The sequence below is a fragment of the Eumetopias jubatus genome, unplaced genomic scaffold (assembly GCF_037043125.1).
Source record: "Eumetopias jubatus isolate StellerSeaLion01/CBP00866 unplaced genomic scaffold, mEumJub1_p1.0 scaffold_4, whole genome shotgun sequence".
NCBI classification, from domain to species: Eukaryota; Metazoa; Chordata; class Mammalia; order Carnivora; family Otariidae; genus Eumetopias; species Eumetopias jubatus.
In genome coordinates this window covers 166,499,535-166,518,748 of record NW_028274810.1, presented here as the reverse complement: position 1 = coordinate 166,518,748, position 19,214 = coordinate 166,499,535, and the positions used below count along the sequence as shown (strand labels likewise).

Here is a 19,214-nt window from a genome sequence, read left to right as displayed (position 1 = left end):
ACCAAAGTATATGATTGCAAATGAAAAAATAGGGGACAGAAATCAGGTACTAGCAGTTTTTCCATTTTCATTTGTGTGTGAATTTTTAATATAAATGCAAGGACATAAAGAATTCATGAAAGTCAAAATGTTTCAGTGAACACATTCCAGCAGTTCAACTTTATAACAATTATAAATAAACCTGTTAAATTTTTCTGCACCAAAAAAAAAAAAAAAAAGAATCAATGAATGTGAAAATAGAACAATATGAATTCCCCTATATGAATAACAGAAAATATGTAGGGGGAAAAAATGAACAAAATCTCAGAGAACTACAGGGCTATCACAAAAGATCTAACAGTTGTGTATTGCTGTCTCAGAAGAAGAGAAAAAGCATATAAGGTTGAAAAGTATCCCCCTAAAATAATGGCTGAACATTTCTCATATTTGTCAAAACTTATATAAATTTATAGATTCCATGAATCTTAGAAATTCCCAAAGAGGATAAAACCCAAAGAAATCTACACCAACACAAATTCCTGAAACCTAAAGTCAAAAAATCTTGAAAGCCACAAGACAGAAATGACACCTTACCATATCTTACCAATAGAGGAAAAATAATGGGTATCACATCAGAAACTATGAAGGCCAGAAGTGACAAAACATTTACCATGTGCTAGGGGAAAAAAAAATGTCAACACAAAATTTTATACCAAATAAACTTATCCTTCAGGAATGAAGGAAAAATCAAGACATTTTCAGAGAAAGGAAAACTAAAAGAATGTGTTGGCAGTGCACCTACCCTAAAACAACAGAAATAGGAAGTTCTTGAAATGGGAAGAAAAAAAAAAAAGATAGGCTCTTGGAATATCTGAAAGGAAAATATAATGAGAAAAAATTATGGGTAAACAAAGGAAATTTCCTTTCTCCTCTTGTGGTTTCTACATTATATTTGATATCTGAAGCAAAAATCATAACATTGGCTGATATGGTTTTCAAAGTATGTAGAGAAAATATTTCATTACAAATGAAAGAGGATAAAGAGACTTAAAGTGAGCTTAAAGTTTTCAACTTACACTGGTAAAACGTCAACACCAATAGACTAATAAATTATGTATGTATAACATAATACCTAGAGCAAGCACTAAAAGAAATCTACAAACATTTTATTAAAGAGATACACCCTGAAATACCAAGATAAATCAAAATGGAATTCTAAAAAAATACAATTAACTCACAGTAAGGCAGGAAAAAGAAGACAAACGAAAAATAGAAATAAGTGAAATGAAATTAAATAAAAAATAAAATAAAATGCTAGCTTGAGGCCTTAACATAGAAATAATTACATTAAATATAAATGGCCAAAAGACTCCAACTAAAAGACAGAGATTGGCAAAGTGATTTTGAAAATATGACTTGAATATATGCTATCTATAAGAAATTCAAATAAAAAACAAGATTACAAGTAGACAGTAAAAGGATTGGAAAAAATGTATCATATAAACATTAATAAAAATAAAGCAGTATTGGTTATTTTAATATCAGACAGAGTAGACTTCAGAGCAAAGAAAACTACCAGAAACAAAAAGGAACATAAACATATGGATAAAAAGGTCAATCCACCAAGACAACATAGCAATTCTAAGTGTGTTTCCATCAAACACAGCTGCAAAATGTGTAAAGCAAAACTGATAGAACTGAAAGAGAAACAGGCAAATCCACAATTGTTTTTGGAGACTTCAATAAGCTTCTCACAACAATTCACAGAATAACCAGACAGAAAATCAGCAAAAAAGCAAACTCAACAACACTATTTACTAACAGAATTAAATCAATATTTATAGAACACACTACCAACAATGGCAGAATACATATTCCTTTCAAGTACCCATGGAACATATACCAAGACAGACCATATCCTGAGCGATAAAACAAATCATAACAAATTTAAAAGAAGTGAAAGCACGGAGAGTGTATTCTCTGACCACAGTAGAATCAGACTAAACATGAACAACAGAAAATTAACAGGAAATATCTCCAAATAACTGGAAGCTAGACAATACACTTCTAGAATAATCCACAGGTTAAAAGAGAAGCATCAAGGGAAATTTTTTTAAAATACACTGAACTGAATGAAAATTAAACATATCAAAATTTGTGAGCTGAAGCTAAAGCAGTGATTATTTATGAACATTTGCATATAGTTTTTATATGAACATAAATTTTCATTTCTCTGGGACAGATGCTCAGGAGTATGATAGCTGGGTCACAAGGTAAATGTATGTTTAGTTTTATAGGAAACTGCCAAACTACTGTCCAGAGTGGCTGAGCCATTTTGCATCACAACCAGAAATGTATGAGAGATCCAGTTTCTCCTCATCCTTACCAGCATTTGTTGTTGTCAATACTTCTGTTGTTGTCATCATTCTGGTGAGTAGTAACACATCATGATGGTCTCAATTTACATTTCCCTAATAGCTAGAGATGTTGAACATCTTTTATTTTTTTGCCATCCATATGCCTTTTTTGGCAAAATGTCTCTTAGTGTCCTTTCCCCATTTTCTATTGAATTGTTTGTTCTTTTACTGTTGAGTGTACTTACTGCTTATACTTCAGACAGTAATGTTAAAAAATATTTATGAGGAACCAACCTCTCTCTCTGTTGACTTTTAATTCACAACTAACAGGAAAAAATAAAGATAAATAGCCTGCAGTCCTACCTCTTTTTTTCTTTTATTTTCTCCCCCCTTTTTTTTAAGATTTTATGTATATATTTGAGAGAGCAAGAGAGAGAGGACATGAGTGGGGTGAGGGGCAGAGGGGGAAGCAGACTCCCTGCTGAGAAGGGAGCCCAATTTGGGGCTCAATCCTGGAACTCTGGGATCATGACGTGCCCCTTAACCAACGGATCCACTTAGGTGCCCTTCTTTCCTTTCCTTTTTCTTTCTTCCCTCCCTCCCTCCCTTCTTTCCTTCCTTTCTTTCTTTCCTTTCAAACAGTGAACAGGGATTGTTACATCTAAAAACCAAAAAGCGACAAAAAAAAAAGTTTTCTTTTTAGTTCCTAAGAAGAGATTCTGGAGACAAAAGGAAATTAAAACAAACAAACAAACAAACAAACAAACAAACAGGAAAAAAAAGTACATACAGATTCTAGATGGGAAAAGAGAAGCAATACCAAATAAAAAAGCCAAGTCCATAAAGGAACACCTTTGTAGAGAAGACATGAAAAAATTATCGAACCTGGCAATTTCGTAAGAATACACATGCAAACCTCATTTTGGAAAGTTTCTCTCTCTCTTTCTCTCTTTTGTTAAGAAACACAGAGAGAGAACTAAGGTCAAAAGAAAGGGGAAAATCATGCACAAATGAGCCCTTTCTTTCTCCTGTAATGTATGAGAAAGTAATTTTATGAAATTTATTAAACAACTGTTATTTCTGTTCATTCCCAAAGTATTTTATGTGATTATATATCTATATAAATTCACCAAACTGTATTCAGCTAACTGGCAACTTCATTCTACCTGAAATGCAGAAGAAACTTAAAATGTATGAAGGGAAAAATAAATTCTGAAGTCAAAAAAATCCAGGAACCAAATAAAGCTCCTGTACTTCACTCTTACAGGCTCACCTTAGAGCCTAATTAGAAGCCTTGTTCCACTTTGCTCCCAATGCTAACTGCCATTATCAGTTTACAAGACAACAGCAGTTTAAGCACAATAAAGAGGTGGAGGGCAAGCACTGCTACACAAAAGTACACTGACATGCAACAGAAAATAAGATGACAATCCGACTGCCAAGGATGATTTAGAAAGTAACAAAAGCAGACTTGGGTACTCAAGACACTGATGTCTAGGAGTATCTGACATAAGAACCAACCATGTATTTATCTTGAGAGACTTATGTTTGTCATTTACAAGGCTGACACTGAGTCAACACGAGTCTTTATATTCATAATTGTGGCATTTTTAATGAGAACATACCATAACTTTTAGAAAAATTTCAATCCACAATTACTGAAGAAAAGTTTTAATTTCCAAAAACGGGCAAATCCCCAGCAATTTGGAAATTTTAGCTGTCTAGAACAACTGATTCCCTGAGGACTGTGGTTAACTATAATTTTTACCTTCTAGTTTAACTCTTTCAAAAGTTCCATGACTACTTAAACCAGCATATCATAAAATAATCATTGATGTTAACAGAGGATAATGTGTGTTTGGGTTGCTATTCCAATGGCTGGGCATTAGAATTACCTGGGGAATTTTTAAAACACTGGTGTTCAAATTCCCCAACCAGAAATTCTGATTTAATTAGTCTAGATTAAAGTCTGACATCAGACTTCTTAAACCTTTTCAGGAGAGCCTGATGCTCAGCCAGGGTTGGGAACCACCAAGATCCATAGTTTTCTGCATGACATCTCTATGAATCTTTAAGGATAATCTTTAAGAGGCATAAAGTATACAGCATTATCCAAATTTGTCTTCACATACCTTTTTCATGGAGCATCTTATAATACTGACTTAGGTAATTCTTCAGACGAAAATCAAGGTAAATATTAAGTTTTAGAATGAGAGATTTTAGTTCTAACTAAAAATCTTCATAGTTTATTTAAAAGATTCTTACGTTAATCATGTGACTCAAAAGCATTCATATTTTGTGAAAGTTAATTCCAAAGATATATTCATGCTGCCCTCTAATGGTTCAAGATAAGAATTTTTACCTGTACTATACCAGAAATACTGACGAAGAATACAATTTTATTATTTATAAACAGGAGAATTATATTAAATACCATAGATGGAAAGTAAGATTTCATTTTTGGACTGTGATGGAGTTCGAAAGATTAACTATGACCGCTATATTTGTGTTCACGAGTTTTTAAATTATCAAGCCATTTTCATCATACTACATTTGCCAATCCATGTGAAAATCAAGATAAAAATATACACTCCTCAGTGCATTCCACAATAGCCATGTCTAATTCAGCTTCTCTTCAAGTAAGGCAATAGCAATGGTCTTCAAACTCAGTGCTCATACCCCCTAAAGGAATTCTGAAAACTACATATATTCTTGCACATTCTTATTACTCTAAAATTTCATTAACACCTAAAATCTTTCATTAGCTTAAAAATTTACAAAGAATATAGTTTCTGGTTTACTATAAATATTGGCAATTTAAAATAAAAGTGTTATATCACTCCTTTAAGTGTACCCAAAGGAATCTATATATCCTAGCAAGTTGATATCTATCCTCAAAAACACAAAAGTTCCCTTCAGTGTATAAAGAATTTTATACCATTTTTTTTTCTTCTTGAACTTGCACCTTATTCCACTTTCTCCATGGAATTTTATACTGCTGACTTTTATACCTGGAAGTCTTTTATTGCTCTTTCTATCATAATCCTATGCATCAAAAATATAGATATTAATTAAAATTTTTAGATGTATTTCCTGTCACCATAAGCACATACAAGTCTTTTAGAAATCTGGAATGAGTCATTATTGCAATTGTTATTACTAGATAATAAATGGAACAACATAAATATTATACACTTCAATGAATAATTTCTTAAACAAAAAGTAAACTCTTAGTGGGTATGCTTCTCAGTGAGATGGACAGGAAAGAATACTTCCCACTACTAAAATCAGACAGGTTCTCAATTTTATTCTGATTTCACAGTTTCCTAGGTACAATCACTGAGAAACATTATTCACATGAAGAGGTAAATCACCCCTGACTTTTGTTACAGCAAAAAATATTTTGTCACAACTTATATTGTGATCTACCATCAGAAATTGCTTTTAAAGGGACACCTGGGTGGCTCAGTCAGTTAAGTGTCTGCCTTCGGCTCAGGTCATGATCCCAGGGTCCTGGGATCGAGTCCCACATCGGGCTCCCTGCTCAGCAGGGAGCCTGCTTCTCCCTCTGTCTGCTGCCCCTAATTGTGCTCTCTCTCTCTCTCCCTCGCTCGCGGACAAGTAAAATCTTTAAAGAAAGGTTGGCAACTGATAACTTGACTAAAATCCTCTTGCAATTTGTTGAAAGCAAAAAAAGTAGAAACTACTGATTCACAATAGGATGTGTTACATGTTTATTACAAGTACTCAGCTTCTCAATTTCAAGGAAGTCCAAGAAGGCATTCCTAAAACATTATCAAATGACTATTAATTATATCAATTATTCTTTCACCTAGCAGCCCCTTCTTTAATTTGATATACTCAGGAAGGATAAAAAAAATTAAAATACTGTTAATTTCAATACCTTTCTGCTGATACAGTATTTGTTTTATAAAATACTTTTATCTTATCATGCACTTCATATATATTTTCACCAAAATTTGGGATAGCAGACTTGGCTCATTTAATTTATGGTAAACACCCAAGAATACATACTATCAACCAATGCCAAATTAGACTGCCCCCCCCCAAAAAAGTCTGACTTTGTTTCTCAAGTCAAATATGTGTTGGGCTTAAGAGAATAAGATTTTTAATTAGTCTCACTAAGCACGATCCAAGTATATGCTATATGCAATAGTACACCAAAAACAGAGAAAGACTAAAAATAAAAGGATGGATAAAGGTATATTAGGCTAATGGAAATTAAAAAAACATAGAGACTATCATCGTTGTATCAAAGTAGAATTCCATCCAAAATGCATTAATGTGGGGCGCCTGGGTGGCTCAGTCAGTTCAGTGCCTGCCTTCAGCTCAGATTCTGATCCGAACAGGAAGTCTGCTTCTCCCTCTCCCTCTGCTCCTCCCCACTGCTCATGCTCTCTCTCTCTCTCTCAAACAAATAAAATATTTAAAATAAATAAAATGCATTACTGTAAAGGACATTTTCTAATGCTAGAATCTGCAATCTCCAATAATATATAGCTATGTGCCAAAAAACACAGGAACTACATTTATAAAGCAAAAACTACAGGAGATGCAAGGAGATACAGGTAGAAGCACACAGATACTAAGATATTTTAATATACCACTCTTGGTACAAGACAGATGAAGTAGGCAAAAAAAAGTAAAGATATAGAAGACCTAAACAACGAAAATCTTATGGAAAACCATATATACATCAAACTTCATATCCTTTATACTTCTTCTCAAGTGTATATGCAATACTCTCATTGATCCCACACTGTCTCAAAGGAAGCATAAGTGCCACCAAGTAGAAATATTACAAAAAAACAAAAATCAGAACAAAAAAAACCCATAAAAAAACAGTCTTGGATCACAAAGTGATAAACCAGAAATTAATAACAAAATTGTAAAATGAAAAAAAAAACCCTTCTAACTGAAAATGAAACCATTAATGAACTTCTACAGTAACAGGAATATACAAACTGAAATTACAGAATTAACAACAAAAATGATACTGAAAATACTATATAACTGGATCTACAGGACACATGTAAAACAATGATCAGAGGAAATTTCACAGCCTTTAATAATTATATCAATAAAAATGAAAGCATTAGAATCAGTGAATTAAATTCAACTCACGCTGTTTTTCTCAAAGTTATTATTACTAACTTGGCATTAGAGTCTATTTGCTCATACTTCATTTTTCTTACATTATTTATACTTGGTATTAGATTTCAATTTCCTTTTCTGTACTGTCTTTACTAGATTTAGGTAACAATGTTATACTTGTTTTGTAAAGAGAATTTAGAAATTCCCCTTCTTTTTTTTTTTTTTTCACTTGACTCCTTTGCTTTAAATTTATATAGGGACACTAATATTTGGAAATTCCCCTCTGTCTCTATCTCTGTCTAGTCTGCTCTCTATAACAGTAAGACTACCTGGTCTTGATAATTTGGTAGATAGACTACTTCTGTGAAACTACATGGGCCTGGTCCTTTTGTGTGGGTTTATTAACCTTCTCCATTTTTTTCAATGAATATTGACGCATTTAAGCTTTCTATTCCTAAGGGGCCAATTTTAGTAAACAGTATTTCTCTAGGACATTATCTGTATCATCTAGGCTTTCAAATCTATTTGTACAAAGGTCTGTAGTTTCTTGTAATTTGTTAAAATTTTTCTGTTCTAATTTCCTTTGTCATTTCTATTTTAATCCTCATTATTTCTTTCTCTGTACTTTCATTTACTTTATTTTTTGAACTAGCTTTTATGATGTTGAGCTAACCTACACAAGAGCAATGTCTTTTCATTTGCTGAAGTTACGTTTTTGTCTTTCAAGAGTACTCCAAAATTTTCCTCAAGTATTTCTGCACATATCCTCGCAAGTTCATCCCTTAGTATTTTGTCCTCTTCATTGTTAATACAAATTGAGTTTTCTCTACCATTATATACTCTACCTAATAATTCTTTGTATATTTGAAAGCTATTGACTCTAGATGTAAATTTTACGTTATGCTACCTTACTGAATTATTTTACTGGTTCAAATATTTTCTAAACTTACACCTCTAACTTATTATTTTTTCTCTAACTGATTAGCTCATCTGTCTAGGACAATGCTCAACAGTTTTGGAGATCGTATGCCTCATTACTGATCTTGGTGTTAAAGAAGTTAAATAATCTTCTAATGTACTTTTTAAAAAATATTTTATTTATTTGACAGAGAGAGAAACAGCGAGAGAGGGAACACAAGCAGGGAGAGTGGGAGAGGGAGAAGCAGGCTTCCTGCCGATCAGGGAGCCCGATGCGGGGCTTGATCCCAGGACCCTGGGATCATGACCTGAGCTGAAGGCAGACGCTTAACTGACTGAGCCACTCAAGCATCCCAATAACCTTCTAATGTACTTTTGAGGTGTCTGCTGTAATCGCCATTATGGCATTTATCATTCTGTTATAATCATCTATCCTCCCCTACTAGGCTGTGAGCTCAAGAGTAAGGGCAGTGTCCCACTTATCTTCATATTCACCAGCATCTCATTTCTCAAGAACTACTGATTGGCACCAACATACTGAATGAATCAACCTATGAATAAATATATTCCTAGTGTCAGTGAATAAGAGAAAAAAAATGTCCCCAGACAAGAATCTGGACCTGAGATGCTGTTAAAATTGGCGGGACCAGGGCACATGGGTGGCTCAGTTGGTTGGGCGACTGCCTTCAGCTCAGGTCATGATCCTGGAGTCCCGGGACTGAATCCCGCATCCGGCTCCCTGCTCAGTGGGAAGTCTGCTTCTCCCTCTGACCCTCCCCCCCTCATGCTTTCTCTCTCATTCTCTCTCAAATAAATAAAATCTTTAAAAAAATTGGCTGGACCACTTCACATGCATTAGGATGGCCACTGTCAAAAAATCAGAAAACAATAAGTTTGGCAACCATGTGGAGAAATAAGAACCCTAGTACAAAAGCAAATTTGGACAATGTGGATTTTATTTTTAAACGAGAAATTTCCCTACAAAATACAGGATTTTTTTTGTTCTAGCATGCCATCTCCACCCTTACCAACTTCAGATTACACTAAACGTTAGATTCAATACCACCACTATAAATAAGGCATATCTTACCCATTATGCCCTAGGCTAGCTAAGTCAGTGCCTCTGTCACTTTTTCCATCTTCAGCTGCCCATCAGATGCTTCTGCATCTCATTTTACCTAGTCCTGTCTTTAAGCCTTCTTCTACAGCATGCCTAGCACTTAAGGCACTGGCCCTTCCTCGGACTGACTAAACTTGCTTCTATTAATAAACAATTTGAAAATAAAGTTGAGGAGGGGGAAAGTGTCTCCATCATCTCTGATATATCTGAAACCTTCATTTCTTTTCTACTCTGGCTGTTGTTAGAGTTGCAAGAGGCTCAATGTTATTGATCAGATGGCATTTCGGGGAAAATGTTCCTTGGAAACCAAATTTAGAACTATTTACAAGGTACACTATTTAATATAATTAAAAAGAGCTTTTATGGACTATCTTGGGAAGTCTGCCACCATTTACCACAATCTTTCTATGAGAAATACATTCTAAGTTTCCAGTAACCAACATAAAAACAAACTTTGGAACATGGCCTATTTTGATGCTCACCCAAAATCTTGCCCAGAATTCATTAGACACAATATTCCATTTCCAAGAAATCCTATTATTGCAGAAACTTCTATAAACATGTAACATAAACTCTCATTATTAACAGTCACAGCACTTGCATTAAAAACCATACTTACATTTCTTTCTAAATCCAGCTAACATTAAAAACTTCACAAACCTTTTGCTAAAAATCAACAGTTGAAAACAACATACAAAAAGTGACTGAATATTAAGAAAAGACACCTAGTAGATAATGTTTTCCAATTCATAAAGGAACTCTCTCTCCAAGATAAAGAGGAAAAGAAAGAATTTTTCAAATTTCTCAGAGCTGAGACTAGTAACCTGTTTAAATTCTCTTTGCACAATTCTGAAAACAGAAAGCCCACTCATCTATGGTACTGGCACAAAAACAGACTACTGATCAATGGAACAGAATAGAAAACCCAGAAATGGACTCTCAATTCTATGGTCAACTAATCTTCAACAAAGAAGGAAAGAATATCCAATGGAAAAAAGACAATCTCTTCAACAAATGGTGTTGGGAAAATTGGACAGCCACATGCTGAAGAATGAAACTAGACCATTTCCCTACACCATACACTAAAATAGACTCAAAATGGATGAAAGACCTAAATGTGACACAGGAATCCATCGAAATCCTTGAGGAAAACACAGGCAGCAACTTCTTCAACCTCAGCCCAACTTCTTCCTAGACATACCGCCAAAGGCAAGGGGAGCAAGGGCAAAAATGAACTATTGGGACTTCATCAAGATAAAAAGCTTTTGCACAGCAAAGGAAACAGTCAACAAAACTAAAAGACAACCAACAGAATGGGAGAAGATATTTGCAAATGATATATCAGATAAAGGGCTAGTACCCAAAATCTATAAAGAACTTATCAAACTCAACACCCAGAGAACAAATAATCTAATCAAGAAATAATCTAATCAAGAAAAACAGACATTTTTCCAAAGAAGACATCCAAATGGCCAACAGACACATGAAAAAGTGCTCAACATCGCTCGGCATCAGGGAAATCCAAATCAAAACCTCAATGAGATACCACCTCACACCAGTCAGAATGGCTAAAATTAACAAGTCAGGAAACGACAGATGTTGGCGGGGATGTGGAGAAAGGGGAACCCTCCTACACTGTTGGTGGGAATGCAAGCTGGTGCAGCCACTCTGGAAAACAGTACGGAGATGCCTCAAAAAGTTGAAAATAGAGCTACCATACGATCCAGCAATTGCACTCCTAGGTATTTACCCCAAAGATACAAATGTAGTGATCCAAAGGGGCACGTGCATCCCAATGTTTATAGCAGCAATGTCCACAATAGCCAAACTGTGCAAAGAGCCCAGATGTCCACTGACAGATGAATGGATAAAGAAGATGTGGTATATATATACAATGGAATATTACTCAGCCATCAAAAAATGAAATCTTACCATTTGCAATGATGTGGATGGAACTAGAGGGTATTACGCTAAGCAAAATAAGTCAGTCAGAGAAAGACAAGTATCATATGATCTCACTGATATGTGGAATTTAAGAAACAAGGCAGAGGATCATAGGGGAAGAGAGGAAAAAATGAAGCAAGATGAAACCAGAGAGGGAGACAAACCGTAAGAGACTCTTAATCTCAGGAAACAAACTGAGGGTTGCTTGAGTGGAGGGGGTTGGGAGGGATGGGGTGGCTGGGTGATGGACACTGGGGAGGGTATGTGTTGTGGTGAGCATCGTGTATTGTATAAGACTGATGAATCACAGACCTGTACCCCTGAAACAAATAATACATTATATGTTAATAATAATTAAAAAAATGAAAGCCTACTCATCTATATGTCATATGCCCCATTAACAAGGTCTTCACAAGTTGAACTGTCATTTTGTCCAGATATTTTTTAAACACAAGTAAATAAGCATTGCTAAAGGAAGATTTGTTGAACTACACAAAAGAAACATCTGTTATATAGCACTGCTTCAAACACAAAGGGAACTAAATATTGTACTTGGTTTTCAGAGGATGAACAACAGATTAATAAAATTAGTCTCAAATAATAGAATAGAGGATCCTGCTTCCCATAATCTATGACAAAAATTGCTGGAATTTTAAAAACAAGTATGTGGCTAGAAAGATCACTTCTTGCAAAAAATTATGAATATAGCATTTATCACATTTAAGTCCTGGGTGCATTTTCCTAAAGAATTATGATAAACTTGCGGGAGAAGAGGACTTACAGTAATAATCCTTTTGGTGCTACTTTCTTTATATCTACCTTTATGGAAAATAATTGTTAAACTTTCAGCATAAAGAACTCAAAAAGGATTCTCAAGAGTATTACAAAAATAAGTGGCCAAATAAAATAAGATGATCAACCCAGAATTATAAAAAGCCATTTTTTAATTTAAGGATTGGCTTTACTTACTTCTGCTTTTGTTTTTGTTTTAGGGGGATATGAAAAATATTAAACTTGTGTGACATGTAAAAAGTGTATTTATTTATTTATTAAACTTACCAGATAATTTAAACAGTCTCTAATACAAAATTAAATGGTGAGCCCTGGGCTTGCCTGACTGCCTGTAAGAACAGAACAAAGGAGTCTGGAGTTCTAAATTTGTATCATGGGAAATTTGTTACAAGTAGCTAGTCCTTGAATACTAACTCAGTGGCAAGAAAACACAGACTAGCCACTCCTTGGGAATGAAAGTGAAAAAGTTGAAAGATCAAAGGCGAAATGGATGGCTATCAAGCTATGACAAGGCAGAAGAGGTATGTGTATAAATGCCACAAATAATTAATTTTTATTAATTAATTTTCTGAGGCTTGTGTTTAAATCTTAAATTAATAACTGCTGATGTGGCACAGTTTTCCAAGGGAGAAATGACTTTCTGGGCTGCAATGGCAGTATCGTTCCAGGATCAACTAAATTTCAACAAAAGGCCAAAAGTATACATATTTGTTTTATAGACTCAGTCACTCCTTCTGTAAAGTGAATACTTAGAAAGAGTTACAGATTCATGCCTGATTTTTTTTAATTGGAAAGAAGTGAATTTTTAAAAACATCTCAAAATAACAATGTCCCAGGAGAAATACTCTGATATTTAAATTCTTTTTAAGGAATTACAAACACTATGATAAAGTAAGGTAACAGGCCATGTGTAGTCAGGATTCTCATATTTAATCCTGAAAACAACACTGTGAGGAAACTTAATTTATTCTCCCCAACTTACAGATGAGTGAACTGAGAATTAGAAGGTTGAGTAACCTGCTCAAATCCACACAGCCATCATATCAACTCCAGAACCTGTACTTGCAACTAGACTATATTACCTACAATATAAGTTCAAGTCCCGAGATCGAGTCCCACATCAGGCTCCCTGCTGGGCGGGGAGTCTGCTTCTCCCTCTCCCTCTGCTGCTCCCCCTGCTTGTGCTCTCTCCCTCTCACTCTCTCTCAGATAAATAAAATCTTAAAACAAAAACAAAACATTTACATGGTGGATATTACTAGTTTAGGACCATTATAAAGAAAGATTCTACAAATATTCATGTACAAGTCTTTGAATGGCCATATTTTTTCATTTCTCTTAAGTAAACACCAGGAGTGGAATTACTGGGTGGTATGGTAAGCATGCATTTAATTTCATTAAAAAGTAACAAACCATGACAAAACGGTCATACAGAAACAACACAATGTGGCTGTCCTGCCACGACACTTGGTATTGCCCATCTTTTTAAATTTTAACTATGGTTTTAAAGTTGCACTTCTCTGATAATCATTTCAAGCATCTTTCAGATGCTTATCAGCCATTCTTACCTCCCCTTTACTGGAGTATCTATTTGGTTACTTTGCTCACTTTTGTTTGTCTTAATTGAACTTAAGTACTCATTTATATATTCTGGATACAAATCCTTTGTCAACATATATATTGCAAATCTTTTCTTCCATTATATGTTCTGCTTTCTCATTTTTTTTTAAAGATTTTTTTTTAATTTATTTATTTGACAGAGAGAGAGACAGCAAGAGAGGGAACACAAGCAGGGGGAGTGGGAGAGGGAGAAGCAGGCTTCCCGCCGAGCAAGGAGCCTGATGCGGGGCTCGATCCCAGGATCATGACCTGAGCCGAAGGCAGCGCTTTAACGACTGAGCCACCCAGGCGCCCCTGCTTTCTCATTTTTTAAACAGTGACTTTCAAGTATCTGAAGTTTTAAATTTTGATAAAGTTTAATTTCTCAATTTTTTCTTTTATGATTTATGCTTTTCATGTTCCCTTGTCTTTAGCTATCTCTAAAGTAGCAAAATATTTTCTTCTGTAAATTATGATTCATGCTTTTTGACTTCTATAAAATCTTTGCCTATCTCCAAAGTAACAATATATCGTCTTCCGAAAAGTTATAGCTTTAACTTTTACATATAGGTCTATGATCCATTTCTAATTATTAAATTTTTTCTATGGTGTGAGGTAAGGATTGAGGATCATTTTTTCCCACCTGGATGGAAAGAGTATCTTTTGCCTATTAGCATCTTTGTTAACTTTGGGAAAAAAAATATTGACTATATATGAGTGGGTCTATTTCCTGACTCTATATTGCAGGGATGAAGCAAACTTTTTCTGTAAAGAACCAGACAGTAAATATTTTGGGTTTTGCAAGCCATACAATCTCTCTGTCATACCTACCCAGCTCTGCTGCTGTAGCATGACAGCAACTCTAGACAATACATAAGCAAATGATCATATCTGTGTTCCAATTAAACTTTATTGACACTAAAATTTCAATTTCATCTAAATTCATGTGCTATGAAATATTTTTAAAATTTGTTTCCTAGCCATATAAAAATGTAAAAACCATTCACAGATTGCAGGCCAATACAAAAATAGGCAGGCCAGACTTAGTCCATGACCCAGTTTGCCAATCTTTGTTCTATTTTGTTCCACTGATCTGTAATATCATTCCCCATGCCAATATTTCACTGCCTTGATTCTGTAGCCTTTATAACAAGTCTTAAAATCGGGTAGTATGAGCTCTCCAAATCTGTCTATCCTTTTCAAAACTCTTTGGCTATTGCAGGTCCTTTGCATCTCCACACAAATGTTAACATTATAAATTTTACACACAAAAAAACACTGCTATGATTTCAATGGGGATTACAATGAAGCTTTAACTTTGAAGTAACTGACATTTTAACTATATCAAGTCTTCTTTATCTGAACAATATTTTTTAGTTGTCAGTATACAGGTTGTGAACATAATGTTAGATTTAATCCTGAGTATGACATGCTTTTATGCTATTTTAATGTTCCAGTTGTTCATTATTATTAAAGAAATACTATTGATTTTTTGTACATTGACCTTGTATCCTGTGACCTTACTCCATTTATTTCAGTACCTTTTCATTTTTTGAGTTCTTAGAATCTTCTAAAAAATCATGGTGTTTGCATACAGTTTTATTTCTTCTTTTCCAATATTTTCCCCATTTATTTCTTATTATTACGCTTGCAAACTCAAACACAATGCTAAAGTGATAAAATGTATATCACTGTCTTGTTCCTCATCTTACAAGTAAAGTATTCAATCTTTTGCCACAAAACATAACATCAGCTAGAGGTTGTTTAGAGAAATCCCTTATCACATTAAGAAAATTACTTTCCATTCCTAGTTTGAGAAGTCTGTATCCTGAATGAATGTTGACTTTTTCTGTGTCCATAAGATGCTCATATTTTTCCTTTATTCTATTAATATGGTTAATGCTTTCCTAAGATAAACTCCATTTAATCATGATATGTTATATTATTAGATTTTGCTGAGTTTAATTTACTAATATTTTGTTACGGATTTTTACATCTGTGATCATGAAGCATACTGATCTCAAGTTTTCTTTTCCTATAAGGTCTTTGTCTAGTTTTGGTATCAGATAATGCTGGCCTCATAAAATTAGTTGGAAAGTGTTCCTTTCTCCTGTTTTCTGAGGCACTGATACTATTTCTTCCTCAAGTATTTGACAGAATTTATCAGCGAAATCATTTGAGATTTGCGTTTTCTCTGTGAAAGAGTTTCTCACACAAATTTAACTTTTTAAGTTATGGGGTTTTTTTGTATTTGTTTTGTTTTTGCTTTTTGTCCTTAAGTCAGTTTTGGTAATTTGTGCTTTCCTCTAAATTTACCCAATTCATCTAAGTCAGGGGTTAGCATATTTTTCCTTCAAGGGTCAGAAAGTAAACATTTTAACCTTGCAGGCCATGTAGTCTGTCACAACTACTCTGCTGTTAAAGTTCAAAAGCAGACATAGACAATACATAACTAAATGGACATAGCTATATTCCAATAAAACTTTATTTACAAAAGCAGGCAGTGAGCCTGAGGGTTACAGTTTGCCAACCAATGATCTAAGTTATCAAATTTATGAAGTCGTTCATAAAATTCCCATATAGTTCTTTTAATGTTAGTATGAGTCTTTTATTACTGATATTGGTAATATGTATCTTCACCTTCTCTCTTTTGTCAGGCCAGCTATAAACTTATAAATTTTATTAATCCTTTCCCAGAAACAGCTTTTGACTTCACTGATTTCATTGACTCTTTCTATTGTTGGTCCATTTTCAATTTCATTGGTTTCTGCCCCTGTCTTTGTTATTTCCTTTTCTGTATTTCAGATTTAATGCGCTCTTCTTTTTCCAGCTTCTTAAGGGGGAAACCTAAAGCATTAATTTTGGACCTTTTTCTTTTTTCACATAAGCATTTAAAGCTATACATTTCTTTCCAAGCACTGCTTTAGCTGCATCCACATCTCAGTGTTTCATTTTAATCTTCATTTAGTTCAAAATATTTTTCTAATATTCTTTGTGACTTCTCCTTGATCCATGAGTTATTCAGAAATATGATGTTTAATTTCCAAATATTTGTGGAATTGCCAGATATTTTTATCATTCTTATTTCTAACATAATCCCTTTGTGATCAGAGAACATAGTTTGTATTATGTCAATTCTCTTAAATCTATTGAGAATTGTCTTATAGCATAGCCTATCATCCACCTTGGTGAATGTTCTATGTGTGCTTGACAAGAATGCATATTCTGCCGTTATTAGATAGGGAGTTCCACACACTGGTCGACAGTGTTATTGAACTCTACAGCTGTCTCAGCTTGGCCTGCCATAACAAGATACCATGTTTAAGGTGGCTTAAAGAACAGAAATTAATTTTCTCACAGTTCTGGAGGCTGGAAGTCTAAGATCAAGATGCTAACATGGTCCGTTTCTGATGAGAGCTCTCTTCCTGGCTTGTAACCAACCGACTTATGTCCTCACCATGGCTAGGGCAGGGGGTATGCAGAGTAGAGAGCTAGGTATCTGGTGTCTGTTTTTAAAACAGCACTAACCTCATCATGAGGGCTACATCTTTATGACATATCGAAACTTAAATACCTCCCATGGGCTATATATCCAAATACCATCACATTTCAGGTTAGGGCTTCAACATATGAATTTGGGGAGTACACAATTCAGTCCACACTAGTGACTTAGTTTTCTTATTTTTCTGTCTAGTTATTCTAAGACCTGCTAATAGGTGCATGATGATTATAATTGTTATGTCTTCTTGATGATTTTACCCTCTCATCATTGGTAATTTTATCTTTGATAATACTTCTTGTTCTAAAGTCTACTTTATCTGATATAAATAGAGCCACTCCAGCTTTATTGTGTTTGCATGAAATATCATTTTCCATCCTTTTAACCAATCTGTGTCTTCATATTGAAAGTGAATTTCTTCACATCCCATATGGTTATATTTCCTGCTCTTTTATCAAGTCTGACATTCTTTATCTTTTAACTAAAGCATTTAAACCTTTTACATTTAACATAATTATTGATATGGTTGTGTTGAAAGCTATCATCTTCTTCTTTGTTTTCTATTTATCCCATGTGTTCCTTGCTCCTTTTTTCTCCCTCTTTTCTGCTTTCTTTTAGATCACACTTAATTACATTTTATGGCCACTATGTATTTTTTTTTTTAAGATTTTATTTATTTATTTGAGAGAGATAGGGAAGGAGAGCAGAGCAGGAGGGAGGGGCAGAGAGAGAAGCAGACTCCCCACTGAGCAGGGAGCCCAACATGAGGCTCAATCCCTGGACCCTGGGATTATGACCCCAGCTGAAGGCAGACGCTTCATGACTGAGCCACCCAGGCACCCCAGCCACTATTGTATTCTTAACTATTTTTTTTTGCTTTGCATCAGTATACATCTTCAACTTACCACAACTTCCTTTCACATCATATTAAATCAGTTCATGTATAATGTAAGAACCTTACCTAAGTTTTCTAGGTATTTATGGTGGGACGGTGAATCTGGTCCCAGTTATAGCCAGAGGCATAAGCCCCCAAAATGTTTTTAATAATTTTATTTTTGTTTAATATTTGGGGAAACATGTTGGGGAGAACCTCTTTATATTTCACTTCAAAGAAAAAAGGTGCGTTTCTATTTCATAAAATGAAGTGTGTCGGTAAAGTTGCAATACTTTTGTTTTCTTTTTTCTTTTAAAGATTTTATTTATTTGACAGAGAGAGAGAGAGAGAGAGCAGGAACACAAGCAGGGGGAGTGGGAGAGGGAGAAGCAGGCTTCCCGCCGAGCAGGGAGCCCAATGTGGGGCTCGATCCCAGGACCCTGGGATCATGACCTGAGCTGAAGGCAGACGCCCAACTGACTGAGCCACCCAGGCGCCCCACAATAGTTTTGTTTTTATGAGTTACAATGTCTACCAGTTCCTATACTTAATTTTAAATACAGCCTGCCTAAGACAAGCGCTTCTAGACCAGACTAAATCCCTCATTTACCCTGAAATCATTTCCTTTGCTCTCTGATTCCCTGACTTCAGATTCCAGTTCATTCTCCCTCATCTTTGCTTTCTTAACCTGTTCAAATCCTCTTCTCTGGCTCCTTATGAGAGTTTTAAGATACAATGTATTTTTAACATTTCTTTATTATGGGTTTAGATTTTCCCCCGAATAAAAACACGTTTCTAATCTAATTAATGTAACCCTATTAAAAGTAGAGAATATTGAAAATTTTTGTCTTTTAGCCTGTCAGTTCTACATCTACCTATAAAACAGTATCTTCATGAAGAAATATCATTTTTAAAAGAAATGCCATTTGGGCACCTGGGTGGCTCAGTTGGTTAAGCGACTGCCTTCAGCTCGGGTCATGGTCCTGGAGTCCCAGGATCGAGTCCCGCATCGGGCTC

At 34.8% G+C, this 19,214-nt stretch overlaps 1 protein-coding gene across 6 annotated transcripts in view; it reads right to left on the bottom strand.

The window, feature by feature from the left end:
- The window catches only part of STAU2 (staufen double-stranded RNA binding protein 2), a 305,497-nt gene that overhangs the window by 217,586 nt on the left and 68,697 nt on the right, over positions 1-19,214 (bottom strand). The gene's annotated exons all lie outside the window — the stretch shown is intronic.